General features: G+C 33.5%; 1 non-coding gene and 1 pseudogene across 1 annotated transcript; both read right to left on the bottom strand.

Moving 5' to 3' along the window:
• Window positions 1–1,243: 1,243 nt before the first annotated feature.
• Window positions 1,244–1,338, bottom strand: LOC117239992 (annotated as a pseudogene).
• An 18,672-nt stretch (window positions 1,339–20,010) lies between these two features.
• On the bottom strand, window positions 20,011–20,115 carry LOC117239990. Its single transcript, XR_004494603.1, has one exon. It is a non-coding gene; the product is annotated as a U6atac minor spliceosomal RNA (small nuclear RNA).
• Window positions 20,116–22,140: the final 2,025 nt, after the last annotated feature.

A 22,140-nucleotide genomic window follows, 5' to 3' on the forward strand; every position in this document is an offset into this window, starting at 1 on the left:
TATTTTTATTTTGCACGAAAAGTATTCATTGAATTCCTTGCATTTATTCGAAGTACAAAAGCCTTAAAAAAATACAAATTTATCTAAAAGTAATTAAATGGAAAATAATAAAAATTCTGTGTTGACTTTTCTTGAAAATTAAAATTTCTTTAAAAATGTATTTTTGTTTGTAACTTGCAATATATCAAATGAGAAAAGAACGTTTCTCGAGAAATACTATTTTTCTGTTTAACTTTTTTGTATCTAAGTGAGCTATTGTAGTACAATTGTCATAGGTAATTTATTGCCATATACAGGATGGGTGGTAACTGGTGGTAAAAGAAGTCGAAAATATAGGATAAAAATTTTTTTTTTCTTTTCCATCGAGACAACGATCTACAGTGAGATCCGTTATAACGTACCGCACGCGTACCGAGCGAAAATTCAAAGTCGATTTTCTCGAAAACAAAGCCTCAAACGAAAAATGTTTATTCTATATTTTCGACTTCTTTTTTCGCGTAGAATCACCCTCTTTCCGCTTGTACCACCAGTTACATAGTATATATGTAAATCTGCAGATATTTGTATATGTATGTAGATTATAGAAATGCGATAATCAGAAAAAAGGTATACATACCTCGAGAAACATCCGTAATCTGAGGAGTCCCGCAATTTTATTTTATTATTTTTCATTTATTTCAATATCCATTTTATTCGGTTTTATACACTAAAATATTGTGATATTTATATGAGAGACATTATTCAAGTATCATAAATATATTGCATATAAATTTATAAGATTTATAAATCAAATATATAAAATTACAAATTAGTTGAGGGTTACAATAGCTTTGCAACATCGTAAATAGAAAAAGATAATCTTTTTTTTTGTACGTGGAGAAATCCTCATGGACACTCCGCCGCTGCGGCAGCAGCAGCAGCAGAGCAGTGTCGGACTCTTACCGACTAAAACTCCACGATGTCCTGCCTACGTGTGTGACAGGAATGCCCGGGGGGGCCTCCTGCGAATTACTGTCGGTGCCCTTCCTGCGTCCTCTTGATAATGAGCCGATCCTATAAGTTCCCTAACTGATTAATCTGACGCTAGGGGAGGCCATTGCCCCTAGTGCCCCATCCTCCCTGCTAGTCGTGACCTAAGGGGGGCAACGGTAGAGCAGCCCTGGGCCGCCTGACCGCCATCACCCTCCGCCGTGTTACCCTACTATGGTAAGAGCTTCTTCTCTCTCCCTCTCTGTCCGCTCCTTAAATTTGGTAAGTGCCGCCGAAAGTGCCTTACCTTATATACGTGTTCCATTCTTGTCTAGGGGAGTGCTAAACGTCTCTCCTTTCATACTATAAAAAAAAATTTTTTTTTTTTTTTTTTTACGTGGAGGAAATCTTCATAGACACCTTTCCAACCCTGTGGCCGAGGAACACAGGGCGGCAGAAGGTAGTGCCGGATTCTTACCGGCTAAAACCTCCACGAGCGGGACGGTAGACCAGTGCGAGTTAAAATTCGTCGGCCCGGATTGCTGGACAATTACACCCACTCGTAGTAAAGGTATCACACAACAGTCAAGTAAGGCTCAGCTTGCCTGTTGTATATTACTTCTAAGAGATAGATTTTTGGGTTTCCCATCCTTTGAAAACATATTCCTGGCTAGAGGGATTCGAACTCGCGACGCGTCGTCTTCAGTTCTGAGCCTTAACGAGCGTAGCTGGCTGCCCCGCCGAAAAATGGTCATCTGATAGCTTTTCAAGTATTGTAAGTTACTCGATGTAAGTTTCTGTAGGAGAAAAGAATCATAGATCTACAATATAGCATCAACAATTATTAAAATCTAGAGTTTGTTTAATTTTTTATGTGCTCCTGAGATATTTACATGAAATTATAAATAAATTAGAAAAATATTGGTATGTACGACTCATTTGCTCTAAATGAACCGTTCCATTAGGAAATGACCTTAATGTTCCATTTGCGTTTACATTGACATTATTTGCAATATGTTTACATTCTGGAGTCAGAGAGAAAGAACGAAAAAAGAGTGAACAGTATCATATTAATGAAGAAACAGGAAATTACTTCTAAGCACAAGAAATAGATCACCTAAAACAAATTGAACTATTACAAAATTAGTTAATGTACGAAGAACTCTTTCAAGCAGGAGTTAAATAACGTCATAGAGGGCACAATTTGTTATTAGCTTCCTTGCAGGAGGGCACGCAGGAGAAATATGTAGATCAACTACAGTTTCTAAGAATAAAATTACATTTATTTACATCGCGATCGATGTATCTCGTTGTTCCATAAAGGGAAGTATTAAGTTGATACAATACAACAATAATATTGTACTTCATTTGTATAATATTGTGATAATATATTAAAATATCTCCTAAATTTAATACTTTTCTCTGAAGCATTTACATAGGAACACCTAAATATATATCTCCGTTATTAATTTTCCGTATGGAAAATCTTTAGAAATGAAAGTTATACTTTTTAGAGGGACAAATAATGGTAAGTGATATTTTTTCTGAAAGTTAGTCTTTAAAAAGATTTCAAGATCATCATCGTTCTTTTAACGAAACCATATATTTTTTAACACATCAATTGATACATCACGATATTTTTTATAGAAACTTATCTACCATTGCATGTGCCCCTTCAGATAACTTTGTTCTCTGCAACTTTCCATATAACCATTTCCATTGTTAATATAATTATTAAGTGTGTCCATTTAAATGCTCCACCCTGTGTTTATCATATATTAAAATATTTCCTGATATATAAACTAATGGTTTTTGACGTAAACTGCTATTAAGCGCTCAGATGAAATTATGAAATGCATTTACCAACACAGGAATGTGATTGTACTATGTTTAAAAAGAATATGGTTGACGTTTATGTATTCTCTACGTATCCAGTTGAAATGATACTAATAACGTCAAATCGTGTCCTTATTGACAACATTCAATTCCTTTTTAAAAAGTTCTTCCATGCAATAAGTAATTTTGCAAGTTGAAAATTATGAAATAGGTGTGTCATTCTATTTAGATTATGTTATCTCATGTGGTAAGGAATACAGTTTTTTGTTTCCTTATCAATATAACATTATTAACTTTCTATATCATTGCGGAATGTAAACATATTGTAAATAACGTCAATGTAACAGTCAATGGAACTTTAAGATCATTTTCCAAGATAACGGCTCATTTGAGGCTTGTATAAGAGAATGCAATAAAAACAAATTGATCTTGAAATTCAAATTTGAGATGAATATTTTTACAGCACCCTTTTTAAAAGAGATCTTCAATTAAACAGATCGGTCAGATGAAGAATCGATCGGTGTAGAATCGCTGTAGGTATAGCAATTTTTAACAGTCTGTTACAAATGAACTCTGTTGGTAAACAAACGTTACCTTTTTCTGGTGAAAGTCTCTGACTATTATGAAAATTACTTACAGTTCTCTTTGATCATCTAAATTCTGTCTTCCTCCAGCTTGTTGATTCTTTGTCCTGAAACCGCTCACATCAGAATGTGAACGGCAAAGGACACAGTGAATGCCTTTCATTCACGCGATTTATCACAAAGTTGAATATCGTTGGTACTTGGTACGGAATAATACTCTTCCCTCATCTTTTGTGATTCATAGTAAAAAGAAGAAAGGTAGGAACTTAATCGATGTCCGTATTCACAATATGTCCGAGCATAACAGATATACAGGGTGGTTGGTAACTGGTGGTACAAGCGGAAAGGGGGTAATTCTACGCGAAAAAAGAAGTCGAAAATATAGACTAAATTTTTTTTTTCATCCAAACAACGATCTACAGTGAGATCCGTTATACCGAGACGTGATAAAGTGCACGCGTACCGAGCGAAAATTCAAAGTCGATTTTCTCGAAAACAAAGCCTCGAACGAAAAATTTTTATTCTATATTTTCGACTTCTTTTTTCGCGTAGAATTACCCTCTTTCCGCTTGTACCACCAGTTACCAACCACCCTGTATATTTCTAACATTTATATACATTTCTATATAGAAGTGTAGAAAGTACCTATCGTGTTTATCAGCTTGGAAGAATTGCGGACATTGTATATCTTCTGATACACATATAAGGAAAAAAAATAAATATTTATTCTATCTAAATACTCTAAACCGTATACACATTATTACAAATATTCGATTGTTATAAATGTTGAAGTAATTACCTTAAGAAAAACTCTACACCTTTTCTTTTCTATATCCGCAACCTGGAGACCGCTGTTACGAGGAGAATAAAATTTAATGAAACAAAAAATTCGAAATAAGGAGAGGTCCGTATTATTGTGCCCTTGAATATAAATTTTGTTTTGGATCACAAGATCTAGAAACAAAAAAGCTATAAGTAGATTTCTATTGGTGTTTCTTGCAGCCTTCAACTAGAGCTACAAAGTTAACTTTTTGGTAATGTCCTTTGCTATAAATATAAGAACGTGCTCCCTATCGCTTTTCTTCCTGTTGCATTGTAACGCTGTAAGAGTGAGGATCTGGATCAGCATATACTATACCTGTATTTACATTTATACTTATACCTGTGCTTATTTCAATATATTTTTTATTACAAATTCATCCACTCGTTCCTCTATCAGTCAACCTCAACAATAAATATCTGTACGTTAAAGTAATACATACAATTGTCTTAAAAAGAAAAGATACCAATCTTCTTGCTAATGTCCTAAGACATACTTTTGCGATTATATTTATCTTATATAAATTGCAACAAATGTTATCTTTATGAATAGAAATATGTAAAAACTTCCACATGATCAAAAATATCATTTTAACTTTTTCTTTAAGAGTTGATACATATTATTCTACTTAAATTTAAAATTGAAAGTATTCTATTTATCTAGATTTTTCAAATATTCTATATTTTTGTGGTCTGTGATGTAGTTGAACATGTATTCAAAATTCATATGTGATTGTTTCATGTATATGGAGCTTGTCATGAGTATGGAGCTATCCACCAATGCTTATTCATTGGTAGATCACTGATAAACGATTTGTAAGATTAATACGTTATTCTATTGCTGTTCATTAGTTCATTTGTTGTGGAACAGCAATGTTCATCAGTAAAAAACAATTTATTCATCAGTTGTTTAATAAAAGGTTTGTTAAATGTACCAATTACAAATCTTTATAATAAAGCTTTTCATTTCTCGCTTTTATTTTTGTTTAATACGAAAATTCAGTATTAATTAGTAATTATAATTATCATGTTATAATATGGATATGTAGTTAACTCTGTTACAAAGCAACATCTTCGTTACTTTTAATGATATGCAAAAATGCCAAAGGATTAAACTGTTTAGTTCGAAGAATGTTAAGGTAAACAAAAATTTTCTCAAGGTTATATTTTTTGGGACTCTAATCTCATCAATGTTTCCCTCAATGGGATTACATATTTCTATCATCATCGCGTAATAGCTGAAATTGAAATCTTATACATGACCTTATAATATGACCTTCACGTAACGGTGAATATACAAAATTCAGAAATATATTAATCCATTATTGCGTATTGCTATTAAGCTTCGTATCAAAGCGGTTATTAGCGAAAAGAACATAACATAATCACGTTTACATTCGGTATAAATGAACGTTACTGATGCTAAATTATGGCAACCTTAGGATAATGATCAGAGGTTAGTCAATTTTCGGTATTGTGCACATTCGTTTGAACAAGTTTCGAGTAAAGTTGAATATATGTAACGTTAGTACTAGGCGAATGCCAACTATACCTAAAAAATATCTAGACATACTTGGAGAAATCAGCGAAATCACACATAGCATTTAAGCGTACGGAGAAACATCTTTGGCGACACGGCTCTTGCAAACTATCAAAATAAAAAAGAACATGCCCGGTAATAAATAACATTAATAATGCTATTAAGGTTTGACAGCAATTACTGTAAATCTACACTTATCTACTAAAGAAATAAATAGGGATAATGGCGTCAGTAAATCTTCAATTCCAAGGTTTTTATTTTACTTAGTAATAGGATACATCCATATCACATTCCATTACAGCAAGAAATAACAAAAAGTGACTTTATCCAGAGAATAAATTGTTGTAGTTGAATGATAGAGAAATTAGCTCAGGATAGTACATTCTTGTCAGGAATATTCTTCTCGGACGAACGAATCGTCACAATACAGAATTATGCACTTAACTCGAAACCCACGCTCGCGAAAATATATGAGAATGGCAACAGTGTAACATATACGCTTACTGCTACAATGAAATGTCACTCGCCATCGATGAGCTAAAAGTATAATTTTAGCGAGAACACAGAGCGGTTTGGTTGCCGTCGAAGGACTTCAAATTTGATGTCACGATAAAAGAAAGACGATTGTTGAGAAAGCGAGCCTCGCGCTTTCGCCCGACGATTTCATGTTCCTACGAGCACCTGAAACTTCGTAGCAAATAACAAGTTTTTAAATAACCTTATCTTGTATTATGCTTACCTAAAACGTAATTACCATGTAATTTTTTCTTAATTTAAGATTCCATTCCATTTTTTTTCGCGAAGAGTTATTGGGGAATTACAACGAAATTGTTCATATTCTTACAAATATCGAGACCTTTTCTCTATTTCGTTCGGCAATTTTCATTTTTAATGCATTACATTTTTGTTTCTACGTCGTACTTCAAAATTTATTAACGATCATTTTCTAGAAATTAATATTACTATTACTTGATTTTGGATCGCTCTGCTGTGAACATGTCGAACGTAAGAACAAAGAACAAGAAAAGCAATTGAGATACGATGAAACACCTCACAGAATTCCTTTTCACACAAGCCAGTTTAACAAAATGGAAATTAATTTAACTCTCGTATTGCAATACCTGAATCCCTTTTATGAGCATTATTAAAGAGAAGACTTTTTCAACAAAGTTCTCAAAACACGTGAAGATGTAAGCTTGTGCTTCTGTAACAGTAAAAATTCTCGCGAATGGGCAATGCTTATTTCGCAATCAAATTAGCAAGTGGATAGAAATTAACGAAAATAATTTTGAACACTTGTTACGATAAACTTTCCTTCGATAATCTCTGTATTGTAGTTGTTTGTTATTCGCATCTATTAGCAAACATTTTTTAATTTTTCGTATTCAGGGCCACATTACGGTCATAGTGTTATAGGTCATTGGATTGGTTTTCGGTCTCAATGATGGAAATGTGTAGTCTCGTTAAAAGAGAACACTAATGGGATTGTAATCTCGAAGCATATGACTTTGAGAATATCGTTTACTTATTGTAACATTTCTCGAATTGAACGGCTTATTCCTTTGGCATTTTTGCATATTATTAAAAGTAACGGAGATATAAAATGTAAATAATAAAATATAAAAATATATATAAAAAAGGCAAGTTTATAATTTAAAATATTTGATATTTTAATAAAATAGATATTTCACCCATATATGTATAATGTAATACGATCACGTAGATCATGAGGTGGTAGTTGGTAAGGTGCCCACAAGAAATACTCTTGATGTTCATCAAAAAGGGTTTAATAAACTATTAACAGTCAACAGTCAACAATTTACGATCAACAATCGAGAGTTAATAATCGCGTATCTCGAATTGTGTTTGCTTCGCTATGACGCTAAACTTTTCGTACTTCGCAGCTCGGGACAGAATGAGTCTTTTGTTCGAAGCCAAACAGATTCTTTTCTTTGTTGCCCCTCCATATCCCCACTGCGCACGCGTTTATTAGATGTCCGCAACGGTGTTGCCGCGTATGCATTCTTCCGAATATTCGACGAAAGAACCGTAGGGATATCGATGGTACATTAGGCATGTCGGCCTTACGCTTTGATGGTACAGCGCTTTGTGTCGCGAAGCCGTTGGAAAGTTCCGTGATCGAGTGTCGCCACAATCATAGTCATCAAATTTAAAACGTACATTTTTCTCATTAACACACAACCTTAAATTTTTTAACGATTAGACCGTTTGCACTTGTCATCTGTATAACATCCTTTATGTGTATCTTCATTGTGCTTTTCAAAAGGGCAAAGAACATTTTAATATTTTGCATTCGCTTTGTGTAGCCGCGCTATCTTGCACGAGGACATACCATGTCGAGGCGTGTCTGTTAAATAGAGATTACCAGATATCCGAAGAGCAAAGTTGTAAGAGATTACATAGAACATGTGGTGTAGCTAATATGCAAACCTATTCTATATATATAAGACGATTTAAAGCTCGTAATGCGAGAATTTCTATCTATTTTTTATATTTCAAATTGCAATATCGTGTTGATTAATTGTATAATTATTCTGATTATTGGCTATTAATTTAGAAATGTATGAAAATATATAGCTCAGAAAATTCTGAAGGTAAATGTAACGAAGATTAATATTATACTACGAAATAGTAATATTACTAATCATTTGAAGATTCCTCTATTGTTTTTCATAGTACCTTAAAACCTGCCCTGAAAAGTCGAGTTAAAATATTCGATCACAGAAAAATATTAAATTCGTTGAGCTTTCATGTTGTGTCATCGTCATGTTCACGACGATGTGTTGATACTTTAATGTTAAGCAGAATTGCACCCCATATATCTGGACCTCAGAGCCAGTCTTTAGAGGAAAGTGAATCAAAGTTGTAAAAGACTGCGGACAAGATATAGCCTTAATATCACTTTTACACTATTATATTCGAAAGTAAACAGCATAGAACGAAAAATTTTTTTCATCGAGGAAAGTGAAAAATTTGATATGGGAAACACGTAAAAAGTCATTTTTTTAAACACAATAAAAATAATAATTATAAATGTTATATACAATACAAAATAATATTTACGGATTCGTGGTGACTAGAGTTGCAAATTAACTATCTAGTTGTCTTAATTATTGCGATTAGTTCACGTTAAACAACCATCGTTTCCTGTTTAATCAACATCTGTACAATCCATTTATTGCAAATAAATTAATTGTAGTATAGTACAAAGCGAACGATCTCGTTGATTTCAACGACCTTGAAATATGTCATCAGGGTCAACACTCTGAACAACTTTTCCCTACATATGTTACCATCGATCTTTAATAAAAATTTAAATAACATGTTTTGCAGATTTATATCAGATACATACATGCTGAAAATTTCATCGTAATCGGTTAACGTTGCTATTGTCACGACCGGCATACTTCAAATCCGATGGACTGACGATAGAGATAAAGATGTGGCGGCACTCGGCGACAATGTATATCGTTGAAGTGCCTAATGAACCATCAACATCCCAACGGTCCTTCCACCGAAGGTTCTAGAAGAAAGAGCACGTGGCAACGATCGCGGAAGCCTAGCAAATGCATGGACGGTGGGGATGTTGAGGGATGACAAAAGAAAGTAATCGGATCCGATCGAAAGTAAAATCATAAGAGTCAGTCTTAGAAAGTCACGCCTAGAGTTCGGAAGTAGATTGTAAAGTGTATTGATGTTAGAAAAAAATAAAGTTTTCTTTTTTTATTTTTCTACACTATAATGAGAATCACAGTTTTTCACGACTTTTTACTTGTAATTGTAATAAATCTAAAGATTCTTACATCTTTCGATGCTTGACGCTTGTTTCTGCATCAACCGAAATTATGTGTTACCTTAATTCATACCTTAATTCAATAAAATAATATAAAACAGAAATTGTTGTTCATCTATCATCACCTCATGAAACGAAAGAAACTTTTCGGACAACCTAATATTTACAAGAGAAGTACTCCTTATCGATTTCGATAACCTTGGAATATGTTGTTAAGGTCACCATTTTGGAAAAGCTTTCCCTATACATGTTACCATCGGTCGGTCTTATGTTCCGAGATATTCACAAAAGCTTCAATTAAATTTAATTTCTATTACGTTTCACTCTGGTGATCGCCTCGCGACGACCACATCTTTATATAGCTCATCCTAAACTTAATTCATTGGTGTTAATCATCTTTAATATAAATAAGAAAAGAAAAATCAATGGGTTATAGATGTAATTGGATGGTAGAGTAATATTCGGGCCACGCTGGTCAGTAACGCTAGCGTGACTTAATTTTTATTTCATTCCATTTTGTAAATGTATCATAAATACTTTTATGTATAGTTCAAAATTAAGACTATCAATAGATTGCGCATGGTGAACATATATGTGTATATGTATACATGTGTAAATATCTATTGATTCTTATTATTAATACATATGTACGTGACGAACAGACAGACAAGATGTACGGTACTCGTAAACAACATTATGTTTGTTATATCGCAGAAGTTTTATTTCGGCGGTAATATAGTTTTGATAATCAAATAACTGGATTTTTCGGTATACTGGTAGAAATATTTCTAGTTACATAATATTAATTATAATATGGATCAATAAGTTTAACAATTAAAAAGTCTAATATACTGATTTCTTACTAATTAGCCATAATTTAAGTGGAAATTAAAAAAAAAAAATAGTATTAAAAGTACATAGAGATAAAGATATTTTTGAATATAGGTTGGAAATTAGAGCCGAGTAATTGTAACATGTATTGCGTAAAGTTGTTCGGAATGACGATGTTGATAACATATTTTAAGCATTTTGTCAATAACTATCAAAATTATTTTACAAATTACTAGCCATTTGATTCTGCTACGGTATCTAAATGTAATTGCTTAAAGACATGTATTGGGTAAAGTTGTTCAGAATGACGATATTGATAACTTATTTCAAGCATTTTGTAAATAATTATCAAAATTACTTTACAAATTACTAATCATTTAATACTGTTACGTGATCTAAATGTAATAGCTTATAGAAATTTTGTAAATATCGAAGAACAGCTTCGACTATTATTCATGCTAATCGTTGTTAATACCTGTTACGGAACTCTTGCGGCGGAATACGTTGTTAACGGCTAACAGTCGGCATTGGCATCGCGTTTCAAGGTTACAGAAACGTTGTGAAATAACCGTGTGCACTTTATGACGTAACGCGGTGCGCAGACACGCGCGGTATAAGAGCGCCTCGAGGTCCTTGTGCAATTAGCTCCGTCCATCGTGTACGGTTACGCAAGAACGCAAAAGGTGAGCGCGATCTGTCCTGACAGCTAGTCGCATTAACGTGTCACGGTTGTCGCTGCTGGCAATGTCAAGGGCGTACATATGATGTTTGTATCTGCAACTTACTGCTGCAGCATTAAACGAAGCTTGAAATGTTCTGTGACTAAGTAGAGAGAAGCGGATAGCATAATTGGCACGACTCATTCTTAAACGACAACTGACCTCATCTAAATGTAATAATCACATTATTATTAGTTACGTTAGTCACTCCTGTTGACTTTATGCAGGGAAAGAGCCATAGATTCACGTGTCAGAAGAATGTTTTCGTTGATTGCTTTGTAAAGTAATTTCTTGCACTTGTTTGACATGATTGAATATTGCTCTGTAATAAGATAATACTAAAAAATAAGTTCTTGGAAGCGTTTACTCTGTTTTTCGAAAAACTTCTGAAATTTCTCAATATCAGTATAAAAATACTTCAAATGTTGCTTCATTTGTTCTTTTTCAGTTAAAAAGTGATAATAATATTTACATCTAGGGAAAGAGTCATGGATTAATGCTGATATATCAGAGAAAATTATTTCCTTGTAAAATAGTTTCTTAGGTTTGTTTGAAATAGTTTGAGGAGCGAAAGTTAGTTTTTGTAATTTCTGTGTTTGATTTACTTTTCCTTTATTTTTACTAGTGACAAAAATTATGTTATCAAGTTATTCCATAAAAGTAGTAGCGTGTAATTGTATGAGTTTAACACATTAAAGACGAGATATATTGGATTTATTAATAAATAATATTTGAACAATCTATTATCTATTTTTTTCTAAGATAATAATTGGATGTCATTCTTGCTAGGCAAAAAAAAAGGGAATGTCTGTCAAATCGAATTTAACAAGATCACGTTGAAGTGCGATTATGTATTTGACTATTTGCTGTGCTATTTTTAAAAGCGTATAGTGGTATCACCTAATTTGGAGTTGCTTATGTGAGCAATAAGACTAACAAAATAAAGAGAATAAATGTATTGAAAATACTAATAATAAGCGAAAACATTAGTGATATAATATTTGTTGTAAAGCCAATTAGACTAATTATCTATATCATGTGAGTAATTTTTAAATTTCATCATCAGTTTATTTCGAATAAGTACAAGTACATTAAAAAATGGAATCATATTTACAGAAGAGATAATAGAAAAGTACGAAAATTTCATTTTGACGATGAAAATGAAAAACCAATTAAATTATTTCAAAATTCTAGACAAAGCAATCTTAACATTACATTTTAACATTTTTGTTATTTAATGCGTTATATGTAAAATGAAAAATCAGTGGAATGTTTTAATTATTTAAGAATTCTAAGCAGTTCAATTGATAATTATTGAGACTAGGGTCGATTTCACCTATTCCAGTGACCATAAAAATATGTTGTCAAGGTCAACATTCTGAAGAACCTTTTCTTCATCCACATAACCGCCGCATCGCTCGGCTTTCTTTTCCAAAATATTCATACAAAACGTCAATTAAATTCAGGTTAGGATTACATTCTATCTAAACTTTGATTACGAGAGAGATAATTTCTTAATATTGTCTAAATAGAAAACAAAAATCAATGCTATATATGTAGATTGGCCTAGAATAGTACCCGAACACTATTAGACGGCCGGCAACACTAACGTGAAACAATTTTCGATGAATCGATTGGTATATGGAATATTGAACTTTATTCTAATCTACATTTGGTCAGACATGTAACAAATATACTCCTTGTCATTGAAAAATTGTTTGGAGACTAAAAATGTATAAAATGAATTGTTAAATAATACATATAATATTAAATATAACTTGCTTTATAACCTGAAAATTAAAGCCTAGCGGTAGTTACATGTACAGGGAAAAAATTGTTCAATATTGACAACATATTTCAAGGTAATTAAAATTGGTAAGTTTGCCCTAATTTTTATTTCCCCGAATACTTCTGTTGAATTTTATATCAGGAAAAGTTGAAATGTTTATAGTATTCTTATTATTAATTATCGGTTATATATAAAAGAGAATTTTTATTGAATGGTTATTTACGGAAAACAGATCGAATCTTAATTTTTATAAAAGAATGTGTATTAATATTTATAATTTACTATGTCAGTGAGTAATAAATATTTAATTAGTTAACAAATTTCTGAAATGGGAAATATATATATATATGTATATATCTATGCATAATGTACAATATAAATATTTATAATAAATCATTTTCAACAAATAGAAAATTCGTCTATCTTATATCGTTATTAGGATGATTAATGCATCGAAAAACGATTAATTTTTGCATTTGTTGATACATATAGGTTTCGTTATAAATAGATATCGTTGTTTGCTCTATACTCAACGATTAGAATAATGTACAAGTAGCGAAGGAAAACATGTGTCCGTATCGAGATCAGCGGATGCATGGTTGATCAGACGTTTATTTTTCAATGTATTCACGAGCTATGAATACATTTATACATAGTATTCAAACGTCATGTTGTGCGAGATCAATATCGTAGAATATAAAATTTGTAATAGTGAAGATAGTCACTCTTTTTTATTGGTTGTTTAGAGTTGTTTCAAGTATTATAATAGTTGATTAGCAATACAGCTGATATGATAAGTTGAGTTTTATAATTTCTGGAAAAGACTGGTTGTAACGTTTATGCGGATGTTTATGCAAATGCATATTTCAATAGGATATAAGTACGTAAAATTTGTTTTATCGCCAGACTATTACAGAAATGTATTTTTTATGTTGCATATTTTGCATATGATTAGCGTATTTACTCGTTTGAGTCCTAGGGGTCTTTGAAAAAACAAAAGCGCTCGTCATATTTGTTATTTTTATGAAATACATCTATATTATCATATATGCTTACTATTAGTTTATAAATATTTCAAGTGTTGTTCAATAAAAATTATTGAGAAGATAACAATGAAATACAAAATACCGTCAGTCGTCTGTAACGTTCAAATGTACTGGGACTTCTCGACACAAAATCTAAACAATGCAATCGCGTCGCGTGGAACTCAAACGATTAGTAAATATCGACAAGAGGAGAGCCAGACCCAATGATCTTGACCTTGATATATGCTACCTTCAGAAGGGTTTAGTCGTCGCTCGATATTCCTCAGTTGTTTACAAAAATATAAAAATATGTACTATTAAGTACATTGCAGTCTGCCTATACATAAATTTCCAGTATGTATCTGCGAACACGAACGTAGCCGACGCGATAGTCGCATTTATCTCCCAGTTGTTATTTTAAAGAAACATCGCACGCATTGCCCCATTTGCTTCGCGAGCTCCGTTTGTTCGTAAAAATCTAGTCCAACCCAATACTAATTTCACATACGAGAGAAGTGGCCCTACTTTCGGTCAAGAAACATCTTTCTTAAAAATTCCTCGCTCGCCCGCTTTGCCTATGTGTGGATTTGTTATTGGACTGGACTAGATTTTTACGAGCGATTGAAGCAAGCGCGCAACACTTGTTGTGTTTCTTTACCATACACATCCGAACATTACTTGGGGAAATGTGCTTGACAACATATGCCAGGGTTAAGATCGTTAGATTTGGACCCACTTTTGTCAACGTTTGCCTCATATTTTATTATAAAACTATATGTAGAAATATATTACATATATCATATACATTTATGATAATTTTTTATATTTATGAGAAGTTCGCAAAACTGATGTTAAAGTTTTTCAATTCATGTATCATCTTTCCAAGTTGCCTAATTAAGTGATATTATACACAAATGTATGGATTAATAATGACTCATTAAAAGGATAACAACATAAACATATACGTACTTACATACATATACTCTCCCTTTTTTTCTGTGTGTGTGCGTGTTATTCTTTTAACGAATCATTCCTAATCCATACACTTGTGTATACCATATATATAATATATTATATAAGTTATAATACACGCTATAATCAATTTGTAGAAGCTAAATATATCGGATAATCTAAAAGTCAGTGTACCCATGATTTTTTAGACACTTCCGATAGCCGGACAAAAATATGTTTCGAATAAAAGTTTATCAGCTTTCTGTCTACTATAAATTATAATATTATCAATTTCAAAAAAAGTTTCCCTTTGATGAAAAATCAAGGTCACTTCTATTTTTTTTTTTTTAGATGAAACAATGCATCTTTTATACTCCATTCAATGCACTTTTAATTTTCTACAAAAAGATATTATGGTAGTTAGATCCGAAAACCATTATTTTAACAAATGTTTTAGCTTTAATATTATGAAATTTACCTCATGGAAGACAAGGAAAACATAAGAACAGGAAACTTTTATACAATAAGTTACACAACATTGCAGTTAAAATATCTTTTAAACTAATCATTTTTCAACCCAATAGTTTTTTGCAAAGAATTTATAAATTCATTGAATGCCGTATGCAAAATTGTATTAACCCACTTAAATTTTGTGATTTTCATTTCTCATCGAAGTAAAATTTGTTTAAGTTCTTAACATTGCATTTGTAGTTGATGGGAAGCTATTGAACTATTCCGACTATTGGAAGTGCCTAAAAAATCGCAGGGACTAATTTTTAGACCACCCTGTAGATCCAATTAAATCAAATATCGCGATTTGCTGTCGCCAGTAAGATATAATACCACTGAAATGAAATATACGAAATGTTTAAAGTAAAGAACAGGAGACGTAGTAAAATTAGATCGTCTCAATAACAGAACAATGTTTCACGAGTTGCGGAAATATTGTTCAGTGTGAAAATATAACAAAATTCGTTGTGAGAAGAAGTCGCAGTTGATACAACACTGAAATATGTATTCTCGTGGACGTAAAAGCAAAGTTCAGGCATAACATAATATGGGAGAATTTTCACAATTGGAAGATACTAACGGTCGATAAACGATTTTTATGATTTTTTAATGTGTGGTGAGGGGCGTCATTGTGAGCAACGTTTTCCTATACATGTTGGTGATGTGAGACCTTAGTTTTGAGATACATCTTCGCAAAAAACTGTTGGTATCAATACAGTGAATTCTGTCCATAGTTGGCGCATGTGTGGCAACGTAGACATCAATATTGGTTGCTGGCCGCCGAACGCTTATCTTCTGTTTATAAACGAGGGTCGGGAGTGTTTAAGGGACCCATACACAACGTGCACATACGAGGCTGCAAGAAATGTTTGTTATAACTCGCTTAAAAGTGAACATTATCAATGTATCGGTTTTGGCTTAATTTTTTAAAATATGGCCATAGATTTAGGTAACAGACAACAATATAATTTGTTATTATTTTACGGAAACATTGCAGGCCGCTTCGGCCGAGTTTAAAAAACCAGTTCAAATCCAAATTCAATAGGTTAATGATATCTACCTTTAACTGAATTATAAGTTGTAACAGACGTTTCTTACGACCTCGCATATGCTCGTTGTGCACGGAGTCTTTAACGGGCTCGCTTGACCCTCATTTATATGGAGGAGATAAGCGGCCGGCGGCCCGAAACCATTACTGATACATACTCTACCACAGACGCACAACTATAAGCAGAATTCACTACAGTAGCACCGACAGTTTTTTGCAAATATATATGTCGAAAATTAAGGCCGATCGCCAGTAACATGTGTAGGAAACAGTTGAGAATGGTGTCCGTTACCGCATGTGGGAAATTCATCGAAATTGGAAATCTGTACATTTATGAAAAGAAACTTTATATGCACATGTATAGTTACTAATATATTTTAGTGAAACCCTGATAACGAGATATGACAACATTTTTTGGCTAGGTATAACAAACTATTCCAAATGATTCGACGTTACGTAAAAATTACCTTAGTGATTGTTGTAAATTGGCGACTTACAATATTACAGAAGATATTGCTGAAAACAATGTGTGGATTTTTGTTGATGAGACAACAGATAAAATAGATCGAGACATAGCCAAATTAATGATTGGAAAAATGTTTGAGAATCAAATATCAGTTTCCATATATCTTCTTTTAAGAAATTAAAACAAACAAGTTACGCAACTGCGTAAATTAGGCAATACGAATACTATGGTCTGGAAAACACTTGAGATATTTTATCCAAACATGGTGCATCTAACGTGTATAATTGATGAATTATATAGAGGTGCAGAAGAAGTACGTTTACATTTCCCATTAGTAAATAATGTAGTACATTCTATTAATAAAGTATTTATAATAGCACCACTTTGGATCGAATGTTATCGTAGAGTGTATCGTAGAACAATCTATTACCACCTGAACCAATTTTAACGAGCTGAGATACTTGGCTCGAGACAACTATATTTTATACCACACTGGTATTTGGAAAATATTAAAAATGTTGTTAAATTTTTCGACGCGAATGATGTGCTAGTAATTAAAACAGCACAAGATCTTCTTCAGAATGAATTGCTAATTCAAAATCTAATGTTTATCAAAACCCACTTTGGGGTTTTCTCGGATAATGTATAGAAACTAGAAACAATTGGAATGTCTTTCACTGAATCGGTGAAAGTAACGACTGACACTGATAAATATTTTAGGAGCATTCCTGGAACTTGCGCAGCCAAAATTGTATCAAAGTGGAATGCAGTTTTAGCAAGACATACCAGATTCTAAATAATCTAGAAAGTTAATGAAATTTTTCGATGTCAGTCAGTTGAAGAATTGGATGAGGTTAAAGTATGCTACTGTATCAAATTTAAATATGTCTCGATTACGTCTTGTGACGATGAACGCTCATTCTCAGCTTATAAGTTGATAAAATTAATATAGCAAGTACCAAACTGCTCCTATCTATATCTATATATATATATATATATATATATATATATATATATATATATATACACACTATACGTAAGCTCGTCAATTTTCAATATATAGCCATAAGATTTGTTTTCTTATATCTCAGAATATACGATTTGTACAAAGCGATAAGTATGCTGTAAAGTCCTTCCTTTGAGTTCCACTTCACAACTATTAATACATAGTAACCTATTAACGAATTTTATTTAACATTTTTATTCCACATTGTTACGCCGCCTAAAACATCTGCACGCCAGTCCGCGCGACCGGACAACAACCGACCTGCGTAACGGCACTTCGACCCTCAATAAACCTAAGGACCCACCATAACTTTCACTTCCCTGCATTGTTTCGCCATATGTCTTCAATCCGATTGCCTTGAAGAATGGCTAAAGCTTAAAAATATGCTCGAAACACAGTCGGTTTTATAGGTGTCCTTGGGTTTATTAGTCGCATTCAAAAACACGGAGAAAGCGGGTATGCACCCATTAGGAAAATCCGAATAGCACTGTAATAAAACAAGCTAGGTTTTTCTCACGCACACAGTCATTTACGCACCACGATGGTAGGAGACTCCCTACTCATCCCTTCGAGCAGTAGTGCAGGTCATGACCAATCGACACCGCGGTTCGTTACCCTCACCTTTCCTAACGAAAGTGGGACCAACGAATCCGCGTTCTTTAGGCACAGGGGCACACCCACACCGAACTTTTCTTCCGTATTAAAACAAGAGCGACAGACAGTCTACCAACTAACGCCTAACGCGGCAGTCTACACATAGCGCGAGAATCGCATACTTCAGGCACATCTTTTGTCGGTTCTCGGTGTTGTCGAACATACATCTTCTCTCCTAAACACATCACAGTGCTAAGTCCACTGACACATTAATTTCCATTATAAGAGCCCTGCTCTAGCGTACATGTCTATCGCCTCTTCGTGCGACAAGTTTTTAACTATTTATTTCTCTACGTCAGTGTAATCTAAGTGGTGTAAATATATACTTTATAATACTGTGATTCCCAGTGTTATACAAACTCAGTCACCCCTTATTATCTCAACGGAAATCAGGGGATCGACCAATTCGTGGTGTCGATTGTTATAATCGTAACGGGGATTTACGACCCCCGTTGACGTTTTTCCTCGCGATTACGTCTCCCCGCGATTGGTCGAAAAAACACACATGTCTGTTGTAAATTACATATATATATATATATATAGTTATTGATTATATATACATATATATATATATATATATATATATATATATATATATATATATATATATATATATAGTTATTGATTATATATACTATATAGTTGAATGACGCATCGAACCATATATATTATATAGTTGTTGATATACATGTACAGAAAAGACCGTTAGCGGCAGCGTTATAATCGCTATAATCGTAATTATCATTAGAGTCACACCTTATAGTTATCTATATACATATTACTGTACCTAAGTATCTAATCTTTCTATTTTTATTTCCTGTCCTTCATCCGTATGTATTAAACGTCGTTAAATACATTTCAGAGTTTATTGTACAAAAACGTACATCTTCCTTCCATCCGCAATTATCATCGCGATATCACTTTTTTACTGCATCAGGCAATGGATATAATTTTTAACTTTCACAGTGCATTGATTTTAAGTCAAGCGCCAACGATCGATTGATTTTTTGTCTACACATACACGATGGAAACGTGGAAAAATCTGCACATCTTTTGTTCTATCTCCTCCTCTGCTTTGACAGTTAAAACTATTCCGTCGCGTTTCAACTTTTTTAAATGTGACTGGTGTCCGATATTAAGCGCCGTCCAACATTATGGAAAACTCCCCTTAAATGATGTCAAGTGTACATCTTTGTTATGCTTGCATCGTTTTCATAACTGACATGGGGTCCAATCTCTCGCCAATCGCTAGTCGCAGCATACGACGGGGGGCCTTCCACGCCGCACAAAACTCCAGCGTATGCTGGGCCGTGTCCTCGCACTCGCCGCAGTGGGGACAGGTGTTCGTCACCTCTCTTCCGATTTTCTGCAGGTATTCCCCGAATACTCCATGTCCTGCGAGCGCCTGGGTCATCCGGAAGGATAGCGGAGGCTCTCCGCGGTCATTCCAAAAAAATTCGGTAAGTGCCGCCGAAAGGCGACAGTGCCTTACCTTATATATGTGTTCCATCCTTGTCCAGGGGAATGCTAAACGTCTCTCTTTTCATACTGTAGAAAAAAAAATTTTTTTTTTTTACGTGGAGGAAATCTTCATAGACACCATGCACCACCCCCTGTGGGCCGGAAACACAGGGCGGCGGAAGGTAGTGCCGGATTCTTACCGGCTAAAACCTCCACTGCGGGGCGTAACCAGCGAGAGTCGATCGTCGGGGGCCCCCCTGCTCTGTGCTTAATAACACCAAGCACACCTTTACCAAGCACTCCCAGAAAGTACACCTACAACACAGCGCAAGGGAGATGGGGTGGGTATGTATGGTCTGGGCGCTTGCCTATTGTATATTACTTTCAAGAGAGATTTTGGCTTTTCCATCCCTTTGCAAATATATTTTGCAGGCCGATGATTCGAACTCCCGACGCGTCGTCTTCGGTTGTGAGCCTTAACGAGCGTAGCCGGCTGCCCCGCCGAGGTTTTAGTTGTTTGGAAAGTATTTGATTCATATAGCTCGACGAAACTCTGGCCCAAGCGATAGGTAAACAAACCAGACTGAGCTCAAGAACAGTCACAATACAAGCCGAAATACAAATACCTATGATATAGTCAGTTTTACGCGACACTGCTGTTGTGGAAGTAAACTCTAATCCTTTTTCCCTTTTATGGATATGATAAATGTATTATATTTTGTAATAGATGACGGTTTCAAAATTATATTTCATAAATAAACGATACTTCGATAGAAATTCAATAGAAATTCAAGAGTCTTCAAATGTGATTTTATCCCAAGCAATGTAATAATATTACGCCTAAAAGTAAATCGCATATTATAAACAAAAAAATTCAATTATAAGAAATGTTCACCTTGAATCAATATCTAATAAGGAAATACTTACAACTCTAAAAAACCTCCATGGTACGATATTTCCTAAAACACCGTGGCAGATGTAAAGCTATCTGTTCACGACCGTGGCTCCTGATATTCGTGTTTGGGCCAAAATCTTCATCGCGAGTCAGATTCGTTAAAGCACGGGAAGGGGTTAATGTGACAATGTATATCATAGTAAATATTCTAAATGCTTTAGAAGAAAGTTCCTTAATGATTTTACCGTTTATTAAATCAAAATCGAGAATGTTCTGGCTCAATTTTAATTTCAGGATAGTAGCTCAAGTAGCTATAAGGAATGTTTGAAGCGATATTTCATCATTAAATTGAAACATATTATGGAATCATGTTTTTTTCTAAGAGACTTCATAGCTCATAATAATTTAGTTATATATATAACTAAATATATATATTAAGTTAAAAAATACACTAAATTCTTCCAGAAACCATTTTTAGTATTAACGTTATGAAGAATTTTTATAATTTTCAATACGTAGGAAAACAAAAATTTTTAATACGTAAATTTTTACACATATTTTGCTTATTTTCTAGTAATTCATTAGAAAGACCTTAAGGCTCCCGACTCGAGGAAACGATCAGTTCATCTCCTAATGGAACGTATCAAATATAGGAGTGCCGCCCAATAGAGGGACAGGACGTGATATTTAATCCATTTGCGCCTATAAACGTAAAACAGCATTCATCGTTGTAACTATGCTTGTGCACATGTTAAACATTGCATCCCTTTGTTGAGTTACTAAGAGAGTAACAGATTTTTAAAAATTTCAATTTTTAGACATTTTTAAAAAATAACTAAAAATGCCTTCTTTCTTAAGCATCATAGTTATCCAATAAAATTAGACTATTAAACAGAAACAAGTCGTAACTTAAGATAGCAAATACTTTGCTTCCATTCTTTAAGCGTTATTTTGAAAACTATGAATTTGCATGAATATCCACTCTGTGGTTATACATTTTCTAGTAACATTCTTTCAAAAAATCTATGTCATGTATTTAAAGATGAAAAGGTTCTATGAACCAAGGAAAAGGAAATCAGAAAAGAGCCAAGTTTTTATTTCGTATTTTTATAAATTATTTCTTGTAAATTATCTTGAAGCTGCCCTGCGTAACTTATTTTCGCTATGTCCGATGTTAGGTGTCATTCTATGTTCTTTTAAAATCAATAACCAACGTTTAATGA

The sequence above is a fragment of the Bombus vosnesenskii genome, unplaced genomic scaffold (genome assembly GCF_011952255.1).
Source record: "Bombus vosnesenskii isolate JDL3184/JDL3185 unplaced genomic scaffold, Bvos_JDL3184-5_v1.1 scf7180000014527, whole genome shotgun sequence".
NCBI classification, from domain to species: Eukaryota; Metazoa; Arthropoda; class Insecta; order Hymenoptera; family Apidae; genus Bombus; species Bombus vosnesenskii.